Source organism: Castanea sativa, chromosome 6 (assembly GCF_040712315.1).
Source record: "Castanea sativa cultivar Marrone di Chiusa Pesio chromosome 6, ASM4071231v1".
NCBI classification, from domain to species: domain Eukaryota; kingdom Viridiplantae; phylum Streptophyta; class Magnoliopsida; order Fagales; family Fagaceae; genus Castanea; species Castanea sativa.
Window position 1 is genome coordinate 27,660,051 of NC_134018.1, and position 18,712 is coordinate 27,678,762.

An 18,712-nucleotide genomic window follows, 5' to 3' on the forward strand; every position below is an offset into this window, starting at 1 on the left:
ATCCCACAGTGAGTTTTGGTGCAAGCTCTAAAAGGGAAAAACAAATTGTATATAAATAATAATTCACAAATAGATAAATAAAAGATAAAATACCAGAGAATTTATAAATAACAAAAGCAGAAAAAATTAGAAAGGAAAATAAACACATTACCCGATTCAAGTTCATAGTTTTCCACTTCATCCATTGCCTCTTGTAGGTTAATTGGTTCAGTTGAATCCTTGGACCTCAACCAATTTTGTGTACAAATTAAAGCTTCAACAGTATTGGGAGACAATGAGATACAGAAATGATCCAAAACACGACCCCCTGTGCTAAATGCAAATTCTAATGCAACGGTTGAGACGGGAATTGCCAAAACATCAAGGGCAACTTGAGAAAAGATTCTATATCTTGAAGAATTCACCCTTCACCAATTAAGAATATCAAAGCCTTCCGTCTCCGAATCTACACTAGCTTCTAACAAGTATCTGTCCAATTCAAATTTGCATTCTACACTATCCTCATCTGCTAAGTACTGTTTGTATATGTTATTATACCTTTTCATCCTCTCTTCTGCACTACCAAAGCCACTTAGCATGGAGAAGATGGAAGCAACATCACTACCACCAGACTCACTAGTCCCACTAGCACTAGCACCATATGGGGTCTCCATTGCTCCATTATAGTGCTTGTACAGCCTATTCAAAGCATCCCTAACTCTCAATCCTAACTCATCAGCCTTCTCCTTGTCATACCATTGCTTAAACCAAAATTTCACATATTTCAATTTATATCTAGGATCAACCACAACAGGCACAAACAACATCAGATTTATTCTATCAGCACTTCCCCAATACTTATCATACTTCAATTTCATTCTTTATGCCATGCCCTTTAACAAAGGATCACCCCTACCATTATACAATTGATTTAATTGGTCTTGAAGTCTAACAAGCTCATGAAAATACACATTAGTAGTTACAAACAAAGAACCAGAAAATCTTAAAGTTGCCTCATAGAACATACCAAGAAACTTTGTAAAAAGTCTTATGTTTTCCCAATCTAAAACCGAGGGGGACCACTAGATTGATCCTCAAAATAACAAAGGAAGTGTCCATCGTCATCCTCCATCCTTTCAAATGCAGCCACAAACTTTTGTGCACTTTCTAACATTAAGTAAGTTGAATTCTACCTAGTAGACACATCAAGGTACAACAAACTTTTGCTTTGAATTTTTTCTTTTCCAACACATGCCTTAAACTTCTCAAATCTATTAGGAGAGGATTTCACATACCTCACTACATTACGAACCATAGCAATTGACTCATTAAGGTTCTTTAGTCCATCTTGCATAATTAAATTCAAAATATGGGCACAACAACACATATGAAGGAACTCACAACCTAAGAGGCTGCCCACCCTATCCTTTGTTTTCCTCCTAAGATAGTCCATGGCCACATATTTGAGCTTGCATTATCAATAGTAATTTTAAAAATATGATCTATCCCCCATTGAACCAAACAAGACTCAACCACCCTACCATTGGTCTCACCCTTATGATCGAGTACTAGGCAGAAATTCAAAATCTTTTATGATAAACCCAATCAACATCAATATAATGTGCAGTCAAAAAAAGGTAATTAAGGTTTTGGATTGAGGTCCAAGTATCAATTGTCAAACACACTCTTTGACCAGCCATTAAAACCTTTCTCAAACTCTCCTTCTCCCTAATGTAAAGTCTAAGACAATCCCTTGCAACAGTAACACGAGAGGGAACTTTAAACCTAGGCTCTACCTTTGCCATAAATTCAATGAACTTGACATGCTCAACAAACCTAAAAGGTAGTTCATCAACAATTATTATCCTAGCCAAGGCCATCCTTAGTCTTTCCACACTAAACTTCCTCAACACTAGCTCATTACCACCCCCTCCCCCCTCCCCCCCCCTTTTTCTTACTTTGGTAACTTAAAGTGGTTTGACTTTTATCACGCCTATAGGGGTACTTCTTACAACTAGATTTTATATGGGACCACATGGTGGAGGTTCCATTTTTTTTTGGGTGACAATTATAGCTCCTTTAACAATAGTTGCATTGTGACTTAAGGTAAAGGGGGTCACAACCCTCTATTTTAGAGAAATGATTCCTTATCTTAGAAGGCTCTTTACCACCATTAATAGTAGCTTGTTGAATTTTTGTTTGTGTTTGAGGGGGTGCAGCACCTGATGGTAGAATGAGAGATTGTGTATTTGGTTGATTAGCCGCAGTACATGGACTAGGAGTAGGCTTAGTAGGGGTGTAGAAGAAGAACCATGAGCAGCCATGATCTAATTATATCAATATAAATAACAATCACATATACGTATTAATTATGGAATCAACAACAAATAAATTAAGCAAGCAACCTTTAACTTAAACACGTAGTCATATACTAATTTCAATAAAATATTAGTAAACAAAAACTATACAAGCAGCTTTCTCAGTGCTAAAATCACAACAACATGATAATCATCTAGAATCACAACAAATTAGCATGATATAATAAACTAAAATCACAACAGTATAATCAATCAATAGGATGATCAACAAATAAATTTACAATATATGAACCCTAGAAACAAAATCAAACAGCAAACAACATGAGTGAACCCTAAAAAACAAAAACACAAAAAATAAAACTAAAAACAAAGCAAACACAATAATGAAAGTTCGACAAAGCATGGTGAACTGAAAACAAAATAAAAAATAACCCTTAAAAGAAAATTAAAAAACATTAGTGAACTCAGAACAAATATAAATAGTATGAGAAAATACCCAGGAACTTAAGCCTTTGAGATTTATTCCTTTACTAGGTTAAAGTTGAATCTCTTAAATTACCCCTAAAATTACAAGAAAATAACCCAAAAAAAAAATTAGAATCAATAAGAAACATTCTGTGACCGCAAAATAAAACCAAAACAAAATGGGGGTTAAGGTTACCAATGATAGAACTACATAGTGGCAGTGCCACGGTGGAGAACGAAGATGAGAAGGAGACTTGTGAGAGGCCATAAAATCAGGTGCTCTCAAAAAAGAGATTAGGGTGTAATTCAGGGCACCTCTCTTTTTGGGTAAGTGGTATGGAGTCGCCGCTTATTTTTATACAAAAAATAAGAAAAAATAAATACAAATTACATGCTCCAAATACTTCATTGTCATTGATTGAATAAAGACAAGTACAATCTTGGTAAATTAAACCTTACAAGGCTTTGAGTCCTAGTTACAACCTATGCAAAAGAATACAAAGTTTTTGGTCCTAGTTACAATCTACCATTCTGCCTAGACAGAGTCTGGTCTTCTAGACTCTAATGACCAATATACCCTCTTTTGCATGAAGTTGAATGATATGTTGAACTCACATGATAGACACTTGACAAAAATTAATTTGAATAAATTTACCTTGTGAATATGTCCTCTTTTTAGAAAAAATTCAGATCTGTTTTATGAACAAAGAAAATTGGATTTGGTTTAGAAAAAATCGGATTTGTTGTTACGTAGATAAAAAAAATAGATTTGTAAAGAAAATCATATTTGTTTTGAAAAAAAAAATGATTTTATTTAGAAAATTTAGATTTGTTTTTGAGTAAAGTAAAAAAAAAAAAAGTGATTTTATTAAGAAAAATCAGATATTTTTTGAAAATTTTTTAAAAAAGTGATTTTTGGTTTATAAAAAAAAAAAGCAGATTTGTGGTTGGAAACAAATAAAAAAGACTTTTGAAAGAGGATTCACATTCATGAGATAAATTCATTATGCATGCATCACATAAAAAAATTCAACCTAACTTTCAATTCTTTCTTTTAAATTTCAAAATTTGCAATTTTGTGACAAAGAAACTTTTTCTAAAAAACTAGATCTGTATTTAATGAATATACAGATTAGTTTTGTGTTAAAAAAAATAAGATCTGCATTAATGAAAATACAGATAAGTTTTTAGAGTTAAAAAAATCAAATCTGCATTTAATAAAAATACATATAAGTTTTTAGAGTAAAAAAAAATCAGATCTGCATTTAATGAAAATACAAATCAGTTTTGTGTGCTAAAAAAATCAGATATGTATTTAATGAAAATATAGATCAGTTTTATGTTAAAAAAACGTAGATGTGAAAAATTCATAACAGTTTTGTGTGTTTAAAGAAATCTTTGATAGTTAGCAGATTTTGAGATTCAAGAAAGAAATCACAACAAACAATTATCTAAGAACATATTTAAAGAAAAATTTCAAACAAAACATGGAAATTATATCAAGAACCAGAAATAATGAAACATCTTGAACCTATTCAAGCATCGTCCACCAAAATTAATAGAGAAAAATAGAAAAAAAAAATAGAATACCCCTTGCATGAGCGTGCTCTTCTTAGTGAAAAATATTTTAGGATTCAAAGAAATTTATTCAACTCTTTGAAGCCTAAAATACTTCACTTACAAAAAAGAAATTCCTAAGGCAAGAGCCTCCAGAACATCTTTAACGTAAGGGGAATTGAAAATTCAGAAGATGTTAGGACATATGTGACTCATGTTAGGAATATATGTCAACATTTTATGTAATTGGCTAATCCTTAGACAAAACGCACTTTACTTCAAGGAACAAGAGTTCAAGTCCAAGTATTAAAGCCATGCAAGTTTGTCCAAGAATCAAGTAAGAAAGTGCTGGATTTTAAGTCTCGACAGCTAGCTTGACAACTAGTATCTATCAAGGTTTAAAAGCTACTGAAGCCCGTGGCTCGATAGCTAGCTCGATAGATGGCTATCTATTGAGGTTTATGAAACTCAGTTTTTCAGAGTTGTTTTTCATCCAATTAGTGAGTATATGTTTGGGCTTTCTTTTCTCACAAGCCTAAACATATATAATGATTATTTTAAGGGCTGTCACAGGTTGCACAGTCAAGAGCACAATTGCATAAGAGCATAATTCCACAAGTGTGACCGGAAACCTAGTTGCCTTAGTTCATCTTAAAGAAGCTGTTGTGTTTGTACACTATAGGGTTTAGTGACCAAGCAACTTCATGATCTTCATCGTGTGATGAACTGATGAACTAAAGAACTTTGCAGTCAACATCCTTCTCAAGTTGGTGATCAAGTTGCACATCTATTGGTTAGTCACGTACTGGGAGCCGTGCAATACAAGGAGAAATTGGCACTACAAAACAAGTCCAATTGGGTATTGAGGTAAGGGTTCAACTATAGGTTGGTATAAGGTACTGAGATTTCTTTACTTGTAATTGCTTGTTTTGATAATAGTAGATTCTCGGGAGTGGTGACCTTAAAATCACCCGGTAGGGTTTTGCCGTGTAGGTTTTCCCCATTCGTAAACAAATCACCGTGTCATTTCATTTTCGCTGCATATTTAGTTATTTGGTGATTTGTTTGTGTTGCCATGCATTTTGTATGTTAATTTGATTAATTAATTAAACTTGGCTAATTAATCAATTAATCCATCACTAGGGGTCAATACGTTTTTGGCCTATCAGAAGAGAAAGAGCTAGAAAGAGGGAGGGGGGGGGGGGGTTCAGAAAGTGTGAAAAAGTGTGCTGAATTTTGAGAGACATCCTCTATTTATAGAGGTTAGAATGCTTAAAAAAATTAGCTGAATGATCATATATGAACTGGGATGCATCCTTCTCTTTAAAAAATAAAAAAAAGGGTGAGGTTTATCTGTAGGATAATAGGATTAAACATGGTTTGAATCTCATATAAAACATACGCAGCGAAAATTGAACGGATCTACTTCATTCACAATCGATAACATGCACTATGTAAGTTTCAGAATTCAAGAATAAGAGAGCGTACCTTGGTGTGTTGAATTTCAAAACAAAGATCGGAAGCACTTGGAAATACTTTTGATCTTCACTTCAATTCCACTAACACCCAAGATGTGTGGTCTCTTAATCAGTTCCAAAGGGAGAATGTCAAAAAGTGTCTAACACTTCTTACAGCACTTCGCAATAGTGTTTATTCAATTCTCTACAGAAATTTCTATGTGTTTCTCCCTTTGTATCTAATTGATTATCTAATTAGACTAGCCTTTTGGGCCTTTCCAATTGGGCTTTAGTATGTGGCTTGGAGTGGGACCAAAAGGGACCAATAAGATACTAGCTCCAATGGGCCTTGGGCTTTTTTGTCAACTCTTGACAAGTCCAAAGTTAGCATTAACTATATTTAATACCACTATATAAATATAGTTGCACTCTAGACCTTATCTATAAATTATATCCCAAGACTTTATTGGACATGCAACCCCTTCATAAAATATTCGTAGTAATACAAAGTCATGAATGTAAACTGCCACTTTGTAAATTATTACATCTTATCCTTGAGTACCTGGTTTAATCCTTTAAGTTATTCATCATATATTTATGAAATCTAATTTTATAAATATATACTCTAGCACAATTTACTAAAGTAGTTAGGCCTAACATTCTGAATAACAAAACCATTAAACTTATCTCAAGGGAATATTTTGTATCTCCGTTAAGAGACTATGAATTCCATCTTGAGAATATATGTTCCATCAACACTAAATGTGGTTGACCAACATACTGAGGTTTTCATTGTTTCTTTAGACCTCACTCTTGATATATTAAAGCAACCCACACTTCATGATCAAGTCCATTATTCTCTCAGGATTAAGAGTTCATGCAAATATAAGTCATGAGTTTATTATTCATTTGACAGTTGTTAGGAGAATAATAAATCTCACACCGGTCCAGTTCAATATGTTTTAACTCTTAAAACATATCAACATACTAACTAGAAATCTCCATTTCCATGATTAAGACAAATCATCTTAGTTGATATGTTATAGTCTTCGCAGATGAAAATCCCAATTTTATCACCGACTACGAACTACAATTTTGAGTTTACAAAGAACTTGTGATTTATATCTTCTGTGACTTTTCACATAAATCACATACTATGCATCTCATGGACTATATGATAATGTCCCAATATTCATGTTACCATTATTTTAGATAATAATAAAACAACTTTAATAAATACAATATTAAGTCATACATAATAACATACATAGCATCATAAAATAGGATTTAAGAGCACTAATCCTAACATTATCTCAATCCAGAAGTCCTCGGGCCGGGCCTCGAATTTGTGCTAATCGGCACTTTTCATGTGCTAATCGGCACTCCAAGAGTGCTGAATGGCACTCTGAGGTGTTGGACCTGTGTTTGAGTTTTGGCCTGCTTTGGACTCATTTTTTGAGGTTTTTTGAGCCGGGACTTGCACTTATTAGTCACATTTTTAATCTGTTAGAACATATGTGAATCATGTTAAGATCATATGTCATTTAGAATTGGCTAATTCTTTGACAAAATGCATTTTACTTGTAATTGGGTAGATCTAGGGTGTGTTTAATACTTCAAGGAACAAGAGTTTAAATCTAATATTGAAGCCATGCAAATCTATCCAAGAAACAAGTGAAGAAAGGCTGTTCATTAAAGCTGAACAAATTCTCGACAGCTGCTTGACAAATACTATCTATCGAGAATTACGAAATCAGAATTTTCAGATATGATTTTCGACCCATGCTGACATGTATGTGTAGGGTTTCTTTTTTCATAACCCTAGACATATATAAGGATTATTTTAAAGGCCGTCACATAAGAGAATACAAGGAGAACACATGCAAAAGTGATCGAGTTCCATATTCTCTCTGAAAGAAGCTACTGCGTCTTTGTGCTTTAGGATTTTGTAACCAAGTGCTTCTTGATCTTCATTGTTGATGAAGTGAAGAACTTTGCAACCAACATCTTCTTCGAGTTGGTGAGTTAGTCACGTACTGGGATTCGTGCATCAAAAGGGTGGCGTTCATATATTAAAGAGTTCAGAGGATCTAAAGTGGTAGAAGGTTTCTACTGTGAGTTCATCAATGGGGATTGTAGAGTCTAGGGACAAAGGTTTTGTATTAGATCTGAAACTTCTCTTTACAATAGTGGATTGCTTTTTGGGAACGTTTCCCCCCAGGTTTTTTACCGTGAAACTAGTTTGTTTCATTGGTTTTCCTGGGTCATCATATCTTGTCTTATTTACTTTTCCGCTATGCATGATATTGGCATGATACTTATGTTAGTTTGTTTTAACAAGGTTTATTCATAATCAATCTAATTAACAACTTGGGTTTAAAACTTGTTAATTTTATCAACTGGGGTCTAAATTTTCCAACAATTGGTATCAGAGCGGGTACATTTTGATTGGATTAATTTCTTGAGTGTGATTCTTGACCCCCATTGTCATGGATCGTGGACAATCTCTTTTGATTCCTCTTTTATTTGATGGCACTAATTATGCTTACTAGAAAGTTTGTATTGAAGTTTTTTTGTAGGTTCTAGGTGAACAGGTGTGGCAAGCTATTGAAGTTGGCTGGATTAAGCCAAAGGAAGTGTTGGTGGATTAGGATGAAGTAACAATCAATGCGGCAAATTTCAACTGTAGGGCCTTGAATGCTTTGTTTTGTGGGGTGACCAATGAGGAATTCAAGAAAATATCATCCATGAAAGTTGCCAAGGAAGCATGGACCATTCTTGAGACCTCCTATGATGGTACCAAGGTAGTAAAGACTATGAAGCTTCAAAGACTCACTAGTAGTTTTGAAGAAATAATGATGGAGGAGGATGAGACATTTGATGAGTTCTATGCTAAACTCAAGGATATTGTGAATTCAGCATTCAACCTTGGAGAATCTATTGTGGAATCCAAAATTGTTAGGAAAATCCTTAGGTCCCTTCCTGAAAGATTCCATACCAAGATCACTGCCATTGAAGAAGTGAAGGACATTGATCAAATTCCTTTGACTAAGCTTGTAGGGAACCTTCAAACTTATGAGATGGGATTAAGTTTAATGGAAAAAGGTGGAAAGAGTAGAAACTTAGTTCTTAAGGGTATAGAGGAAGAGAGTGATGACTCTGAAGATGAAGTTGAAGATGAGGATGAGGACGAGGACTTAATCTTCATAGCTGATGAGATTATCAAGCTTCTTCAATTTAGGAAAAAAGATAAAGACAAACCTCCTAGGAAATCTAAATTCTCTAGGAAGGGTAAGAATGAGAAACCCCTTATCTAGTGCCATGAGTGCAAAAGTTTTGGTCATATGAGGATAGAGTGCCCAAACTATCTTATGAATGAAGAGATCAAGAATTCAAAAGATAAATGGTTGGTTGCTACTTGGAGTGATACTGAGAATGACTCTTCCGATGAGTATATGGTTGAATGTGGACACTTTATAGCTTTTGCTACCACAACCGATAAGGTGACTGTGGAGAGTGCTAGTGATAGTGAGGATTCTTTTGATGATGAAGTACCTAAGAAGATGACCCTTCAAGAAGCCTATAATAAGCTATGTACTGAATTTATAAAATCTGAAAAGACCTCTTATCATTGTAGAAAAGAGCTTGATGAGGTAAAAATTGAAGAAACTGATCTGTTAGTCAAACTAGATGAGACTACAAGGTTAGTTGAGACTCTTGTTGTGGAGAACACCTTATTAGAAGAGAAGGTCAAGAATCTCGAGGTTGAGTTTAGTCAAGCTAGAACTCAAATAGAGCGGATGTATAGTGCAAAGCTTGATGAGGTGTTGAGTACTTAAAAGCCTAGTTCTGATAAGACTAGCTTAGGATATGTTGTTTCCTTCGGCCCCTCCTCTTCTACAGCTTCTGGATCAAGGATTGTCTTTGTGTCCCAATCTGAGAATGGTGATAAATGTATGAAATCCAACACTGATTTGGCTAATTCTAAATCCTTTGCTAGAACTCATGTTTGTCATCATTGTGGTTTTTTTGGACACATTTGTTCTAACTGCTTTAAGCCGTATCCTCAAAAGCAAGTTTCTAAACGGTCACAAGTTTCCTCTCAAGGACCTATACCTTTGTTTGGAGAGTTATGAAAAGCCTTGAGCTTTTTAACTCAATTTCAGGAGAATCTTAATTCTTCTATGTCCTTTAGTAGGCATACTAGGACACGTGCCTTTTCATCTTCATGGCCAAAGACTTGTGCTGTGTAGGTGAGAAAGGAGCCTAAGACTTATTGTCTTGTATTGTCCTTTGCTTTAATTCTTTCTATCTAAAGTAGGACTCTCCTTGCTTTATTTCTTATTTGCTTTTAGAATCATGCATTCATGCATCTGCATCCTTCTTTCATGCCTTCATGTTGCTTGTGTGTTTTTGTTTGGTTGTTTAGTCTTTATTTTATGTTGTTTTTCATAAAAATAAAAAAAATTCAAAAATAAAAAAAAATTAAAAAATAGTGTGTGTTTTGTGTACATTGGTACTTATGTACCTTAGATGAGCATCTTTATTCACAACTAAGCAAGTGAGCTTTCTGGCTTGTGTTTGTGATGAGTAAGATTAAGTAATCTATTGTACTTAACACTTGTATCACTCTTTTTGGCGGGAAAGACTAGAAAATCCTAAGAGAAAGACATAAATAATCATCTCATCACTGTTGTCTGCCAATCATGAAATGACATTTGTATGCTTTGGCATAGCAAAAGTGCAATGTCAAAAGCTTAACATCATTGAGTATTTCTTCTCTCTCTTATATGCTCATGCATGATATGCTTAAAAGAAAATATGCAAAGAAAAATAAAAGCAAAAAGAATCAAAATGCTTTATATATGATTGTAAACATGTCTTCTAGGAGATGTGGGAATTATAGGATGTATCTCGCAGGTGATAGTCCTCATCAAGCAATTATGATTGTGTGTAAGTTAAAGTGATTGTCTCATATCTCAAATCGTCATAACATGTAGACACTTATGCAATCTTGCGATGTTTTTCACACACAACACGCAATGTTCTTTGCTATTCTTGATACATGTGCAGGTACAATGTGATTTGGCCATCACAAGGAATACATGTGTTAATGTATGCTCACTAAACTGTCTTGACTTGTTTTTGAAATATAGAATTGGTTAGACTTGTTAAGTGTGTGTGTGTTTTTTGGATCTATATGCTTGACATTTTTTTTGTTGAGGAATGTTTTTGAGAGCTTAAAATGTTGTTTGGATCTTTGGTTGAGTAGCATGTTTGATTGCATTCATGTTTGTGTTTTTCTCTTCTTTGAAAAATTGTTTTTGAGTAATCTCGACAGCTTCTTGATACCTCTCGACAGCTAAGCTATCTATCGAGCCTCTTGATCTTTCTTTCTCGAAAGAAGTTAACGCAATCTCGATCCATCAAAGTTTTTGAGAATTTGTTTCAATAGCTTCTCGACAAATTCTTGATCCATCAAGAAAGTTTCCATCTGCCTAATAGATGCTTGATAGCTGGCTTCTGCTCGATAGCTACTCGATCCATCGAAGTTGGCTTCTGCTCGATAGCTGCTCAACAGCTTCTTGATCTGTCGAGATCTTCTTACATGCATTATTTTTCACATGTTTTGCATCTTTCTATTATCTTATCATCCATAGCATCTTGTTTCATTACATTCATGCATTTATATGGATTTCTTTTGCCCCTTTGATTATATTTGATCATCTTTATGTTTCTCGGGTGAGGCTTTATAGCTTCTTGTACCATTTTTCAATCATGACAAAAGGGGGAGAAAATGTGGTTTCTTTTTAAGATTCTACATGTTAAGGGGATAAATACATGCCTTTGTAAGGGGGAGTTGTGTTTCATCTTGTTAGGGGGAGTGTTTACCTCGTTGTCATAAGAGCTTATTTTAGCTTCTTGTACACCGGTTTTGTGACCATTGCTACATACATTGTGCTTATCTTTGACATATATATATATATATATATATATATATATATATATATTTATATATATATATATATATGAATGATGATGTATGTCTTCATCACCTATCTCTACGTGTGTTGTTTCTTTTCTCTCTTTATACACATGTTTCTTATTGTATGCAATCTTTTATCTCTGTTTTATACTAAGATGCCTTGATGAGTTTTGTTTAAAGTGTTTCAGATATACAGGTTGTCAAAGTCTTCCATATCATGAACTCTCTTCTTGCAAAGTTTTTCAAGAGTTTGTGTTAGGATAGATTTTATTGTATTCAATAAGTGAGTATGAGTTAAGTGATTTATGACTTCTCCCATATGTTCATTTGTTTGTTGTGGTTTTGTCACGGATTGCCAAAGAAGGAGATTGTTAGGATATATGTGAATCATGTTAAGATCATATGTCATTTAGAATTGGCTAATCCTTTGACAAAACACACTTTACTTGTAATTGGGTAGATCTAGGATGTGTTTAATACTTCAAGGAACAAGAGTTCAAGTCTAGTATTGAAGCCATGCAAATCTGTCCAAGTAACAAGTGAAAAAAGACTGTTCATTAAAGCTGGACAGATTCTCAACAACTGCTCGATAATTGAGGCTCGACTGCTGCTCAACAGATACTATCTATCGAGAATTATGAAATCAGAATTTTCAGATCTGATTTTCAGTCCATGCTGACATGTATGTGTAGGGTTTCTTTTCTCACAACCCTAGACATTTATAAGGCTTATTTTAAAGGCCATCACATAAGAGAATACAAGGAGAACATATGCAAAAGTGACCGAGTGCCTTATTCTCTCTGAAAGAAGAACTGCATCTTTCCGCCTTAGGGTTTTGTTACCAAGTACTTCTTGATCTTCATTGTTGATGAAGTGAAGAACTTTGCAGCCAACACCTTCTTTAAGTTGGTGAGTTAGTCACGTACTGGGATTCATGCATTATTGGTTAGTCATGTACTGGGATTCGTGCATCAAAAGGTGGCATTCATATATTGAAGAGTTCAGAGGTTCTGAAGCGGTAGAAAGTTTCTACTGTGAGTTCATCTACAGGGATAGTAGAGTCTAGGGACAAAGGTTTTGTACTAGATCTAAAACTTCTCTTTATTATAGTGGATTACTTTTCGGGAAGGTTTCCCCCTAGGTTTTTTACTGTGAAACTAGTTTGTTTCATTCGTTTTCTTGGGTCATCATATCTTGTCTTATTTACTTTTCCGCTATGCATGATATTGACATGATACTGATGTTAGTTTGTTTTAACAAGGTTTATTCATAATCAATCTAATTAACAATTTGGTTTTAAAACTTGTTAATTCTATCAACTAGGGTCTAAGTTTCCCAACATAATCTGTATTCTAAAAATTAAACCCCTTTTCTGGATATTCAGGTCTTTACAGTGATGATTATCTTGTAGATAAACACTCCAAAAAGTCTTGATTATCCACAATCTTGTTGTTATCTGATTATTCACTTTATTCCCATGCAAGCAAGTCTATTTTTAACACTAAGTAACAACCAATCACAAAATTATTTAATTAATTTTAATTGTCTAGCCAATCAGAATTAATTTAAATTAATCACGTGTGGTTGGTTTCACCTAAACAAAATGCATGCAGACTGTGCAAACTTGATCATGCGATATCTTTCAATCCGACGGTCCGATTGGGGAATCGGGCATATCGTCACGACTATTAGAACCTCAAGATCATTTTTATGATATGCAATGAATGAATTAATGTATGTAATGCAATCATAAATTTTGGGAATATGAATGGTCATTCTAGCCATCTTCCTTGATTAAATTATGAGTGAAAAATCGAGTGTCTACAAGACTGACTGACTTAGGTATTTCGTGAGACTTCGCGAGGAAAGTATTTATTTGTGAGAGAGTGAGACTAAGAATCAGAGATGAGTCTTGAAAGTGATATGGAGAGCTTGTGTTCTTAAATAGTGGAAGGTTAGGTGGGAGCCTAAGATTGAGAATTTGAGAGGGAAAAACTACTGTTTGTTCGGCGAGATTAGGGTATGGAAAAAAAAAAGAATGTGGCTGTGAGCAAAAGAGAAGAGAAAAATGGTTGGTGGGAGCCTGAGAATCTAAGATTGAGAGGGAAACACTACTATTTGTTTGGTGGGATTAGGGTTTGGGAGAAACATTATGTGGCTGAGAGCAAAAAAGAAGAGAAAAATGGTTAGGTGAGAGCCTGAGATTTTGAGATTGAGAGGAAAATACTAATGTTTGTTCAATGGGATTAGGGTTTGGAAGAAAAATAAAGGTGGTTGAGTGACTAAGTTTTGAGTATGAGAGATGTGAGTAGAAGTCTAAAGAGGAGAAAATGAGAGTAGCTAAGTAGGAGACAACTCAAGAGTCTTAGACAAGACAAGAGTCACAAGACGTGTGTGACTGAGATCAAAAGAGAAAAAAAAAATCTTACACAGTGACAGCAGTGACTCAAACATTGACAACAAGGACAATACGACATGTTTTTATTTTTTTAATATAAACAGTAACCCATATGACATCTTTTTTTTTTTTTTTTTTTTTTTTTTTTTTTTTAAATGCAAGTGGCAAGACACTAGAGTTACTGGACAAGACCTGATGACTTAGTGAGGAGACTATTCCTTTGGACACACGTTAACTTCTTTTTTAATTCATTTTTTTATAAGAATGTTATTGTATTTATAACAAAAAAAATTGCACACACACACACATTTATATATAACATACTCAAGTCAGTTTGGTATTCGTCGGTGTGTACAGCTCGCAAGCTCTTCAGTCAAAACATCCCAAAAGGGTAAAAAGAATCAAACATTTCTCAAGCAAGATCAACCAGCTTGAATTGGGCTTTCATTGGCTTGCCTCAGTGGATTTTTTCCTTTTGGTTTCCCTTAGAAAATCTTCTTTCACCTTTTGGCAGATTAGGTGTTTCCTTCAGGTTCTCCTTATAAAATCTTCTTTCGCCTTTGGGTAGATTAGGTGGTTCCTTCGAGTTTCCCTTCATACAAAGTTTTCTTTCACCTTCTGGTAGTCTAGGTGGTTCCTTTGGGTCTTCCTCAAAATAAGCTTTCTTTAACCTTCGGGTCTTCCTAAATAGAATCCTCTCTTTCTCCGAGTATCCTAGGACATCTTTTGGTTTCTTGATACGTGAATCCTTACACCTTCAGTTAAAAAATCTCACCAAGTTGTGAAAGTGATTAAGAGACCATGGAAAATGTCACACTAGGGTAGCTTTTTTCATATGGTCTCTCCATTTCGAATGGACTTCTGGACAATCATCTTGACATCATCTAGAGCTTTAGCAAGAGCCATAGTCACAATTTCTTGGTAGGATCATCAGACAATGATGTAACTTGCTTGAAGCATTCCTTCGAAGTTTGACTTTCACATTGATAATGGAAAAAGGCAAACTAAGCCTACATTTAGGGAGAATTGTAAAAAGTCTACACTTTCATCGAGTCTTGCAATGAGCAAAGTCTCCGTCTAACTTTGTCCATTTTCTTTTTAGGAACATTCCCAATAGTATTGGGACCACCTCAGCCATGGTAATTCACTCGATAATTCTTGGATGCATGAAAAATCAACTTTGGCTATTTTAGTGATACAATGTCAGAACTTGCTCATGAGGTGCGCCAACATGTGAAACATGGTTGAAGAGTAAAGTGATTAAATTTGGTCAAATAAGGGCCGAAATACTTCCAACTTTATCGGGATTGGCATAGTCTTGATATGTCACTAACTCCATTCAATCAATTTCCTTTTTAAGAGTGTGCTTTAATCAAGCCAATGGGACGTCACTCGCATCACATTCTTCAATGAGTAGTGCCGACAAAACATTTGAATATTTATGATGATACAATCAGCGAGCCATTCACTTGCTCAACATCTAGGAGACAGTGCCCCATAAAAATTTCAAGGAATTACATTAACATCCCTTCTTGTTGATTTCATATTGCCTTTCTTAGGTCCTTAATGAGGCATGTTGCTTTGACAGGTGATCTCAAAGTTTGACATGAAATTGAAGTTCGCTACTTGTACTTCACAATAATCTTCACCACAGATTAGAAAATCTTCATCCCAAGATGTATGCAAAGCATGGAGTCAATCAACTAAGGCATCTTTGCGAAGTGGAGACCTCCATCCCCTGAGTGGAGACCTCATCCCAAACACTATCCCAACAAAACATTCTCTAATCTCAATTGGCTTAGGTTTTTTGCAATCTTGTCCATATTTTTCAAAAAGTGTTTTTTGAAATAAAATCAAAGCATAAAAGTTCAAATCAAAACATCAAATCATGAAAATCTATGTTTTGAAATGCATGCATCTTTTTAGAGTGGCAAGTCAATGCCAAAACTCCTTTTGTGGGGAAAGAGTTGTTTGAGTGTAGTGGCTATCCTTTACTAGAGATGAGGGGCATGTGATCCCCAAATACTTACATCATGATATCCCATCTCAACAACCTTGCATTTCATGAAATATTCACCATTTTTGCAAAGTGTCATATTCAATTCTCTTATTGATAATCACTCCTCGGGGAGGTCCTACCCAAAATTGGTGTGGACCCTAAATCTTTGAATGACCATATGTTCAAGTTTCATTGACCAATTGATTGGATTTGAAATGGTGGAGGCATTTGCTTTAGCTATTCAAACAGTTATATTGCTTGATAGCCCTTTGAGCTAGAAAGAAAATGTTTTTTTTTCTAAAATTACCCAAACTTGTAATTTGGCACTTACGCTCCTTAGGCTAAGAAATAGGCACTCAGGATGATGGAAAAATGCATTCATTTCACTACTGTCCCACTTGTAGAGAATTATCCCTTGCTAGCCTAATTGAGCTTGTTGAATTCTTTTCTTGTTTAACCCAGTCAAGGATTACGCTCCATACTAGGGCAGGTTAGATGGTTACAAGAATCTCATGCTAGGTGACCTCTAAGATTTGAGTCCATCAAATGAGTGCCTAATTGAAAAAAAAAAGAAGAAGCTCAAATCAATCAAATGACAAAGTCATGGGCCAATCAAGTCAAATGAAGCCCCAAGCAAAGAGAGGGCAAAAGAAACAAATTCAGCCCAAAATAGTCAAGAGACATGGGCCAAAGAAAAGCCAAATGAAAGCCTCAAAAAGATGAAAAGGCAACCAAAATGGTTCTTAACGGAGTGTAATCCTTGACTTTAGGAAACCCTTCAAAGAATTTCATAGCCAAAAATATCCTCTCATAAGACTAGGAAAACCATATCCTCACATTACGGTTCTAAGAAAGTCATTTTTGATTGAGAGCGACTACTTAGTCTATGGAGCTAGTACCAAATAATCACCAACATGTGAAAGTTTTGAGCTTGATTTCCTTCATTTCAAGCACCCAATTAACCCCAAGGCCACATTATAACCTAATGAAAGACCTCACTGATCACTGAGGATCAATTGGTCGTGGGAAAATGAACATTTGGTCAATCATTGTTGCCGGAATCATTTGCATATGCCAAGGCGTCATGCCTCAAAAAAGGTAGGGTTCTCTCCCAACCCTTGCTTCGAACCCGAAGTGTTCAAAAAGCCAAACAGATCATTCAAGTTCTCCTTACATGAACTTAAAAAAGGGACACCGATGCACTTGATAAGCTTGAACACTTTGCTCAAACATCCTTGCTTGCAAACATGTTCCCTATTTAGGGTAAATGGTAGCCATCGAGCACATACACTCATAAACCACATAGGAAACAGGGTCTTATCGAGCCTCTTTTATGGTACATTCATTCAATGAGATTTTAGTGATCATGAATGGATTTCCAAAATTTTTGAACTCGGTTTCTAGAACCAATTGAAACAAGAGGGCAAATGATGATCCTCAAAGATTTCAAATGATAAGGATTTCAAATTCTCCAAACTTTTCAAGTCTAGAAAATCCTTGAGGGTTATTCATTTCTTCCTGAGGAATTTCCAAAAAAATGGGGTTTTTAAGATTGCAACAGCTTATGCAAGCTTCTCTTAATCACTTCCAAGCATATTCAAAAGGACCTAAACCCAAAAGATCCAAATGCTCAGCCCTGGCTTTTAAATACCATTTGAGCATCATTGCCCTAAACGCTTTTCAAGCCTTTCGTACTCATCCCAGTATTGGATGCCTAAGTCATTACTCCAAACATGACCCTTAGGGTCTGTTCGGTTAGAGGAGTGAAAAAGTGGGAGGATGGAAAATTGTGAGAGGATGGAAAAGTGGGAGGATGAAAAATATTTAGTTTTCCCTCTTGTGTGTTCGTTTGGAGGGGTGGAAAAGTAGGGGGATGGAAAATGTAATTTATATAAATTGACTATTATACCCTTATTACATAATATAAAAGATGTTGAAAAAAGAAAAAACGTTCAGATGTTGAAAAAAAAAACGTTCAGTGTTGAAAAAAAAAAAAAACTTTCAGACAGTAACGTTGAAAAAAAAAGAAAAGAAAAGAAAAGAAAAAAAGAACGTTCTAAGTAACGTTGAAAAAAAAAAAAAAAAAGAACGTTCAGACAGTAATGTTGAAAAGAAAAGAAAAAAAAAAGAATGTTCTCAGTAACGTTGAAAAAAAAAGAAAAAGAAAAGAAACACGTCAGGTGGGATGCGGGCTTTTTAGTAAAAGCCCCCATCCCAATGTTTTCTCCCCACCATTTTCCTCCCAATTTGAGAGGAAAATTTTTGTGGGCCCGGGAGGACAATTTTCCTCCCGATTTTCCATCCTCCCTTTCTTTTCTCTCCAAACGAACAGTGAAAAATGCCTATTTTCCTCCCTTAGTTTTCCATCCTCTCTATTTTCACTCCAAACGAACGGGGCCTTAATGCCCAAAGATTGGCCCTAATTTCAATCATGATATTAGGGTAGTTTTATTTATGATATTTTCATATCTTGGATGGTATTCCATTTATCCAGTGCAATTCAAGATGTCCACTAAGAGAAGGAGAAATCTTTTCTTTTGAGAGCTTGAGTAG

The 18,712-nt window shown here is 35.0% G+C and overlaps 1 pseudogene; it reads right to left on the reverse strand.

Annotated features, from left to right (window-relative positions):
- Nucleotides 1-18,712, reverse strand: part of LOC142639738 (zinc finger BED domain-containing protein DAYSLEEPER-like) — a 43,393-nt pseudogene that overhangs the window by 227 nt on the left and 24,454 nt on the right.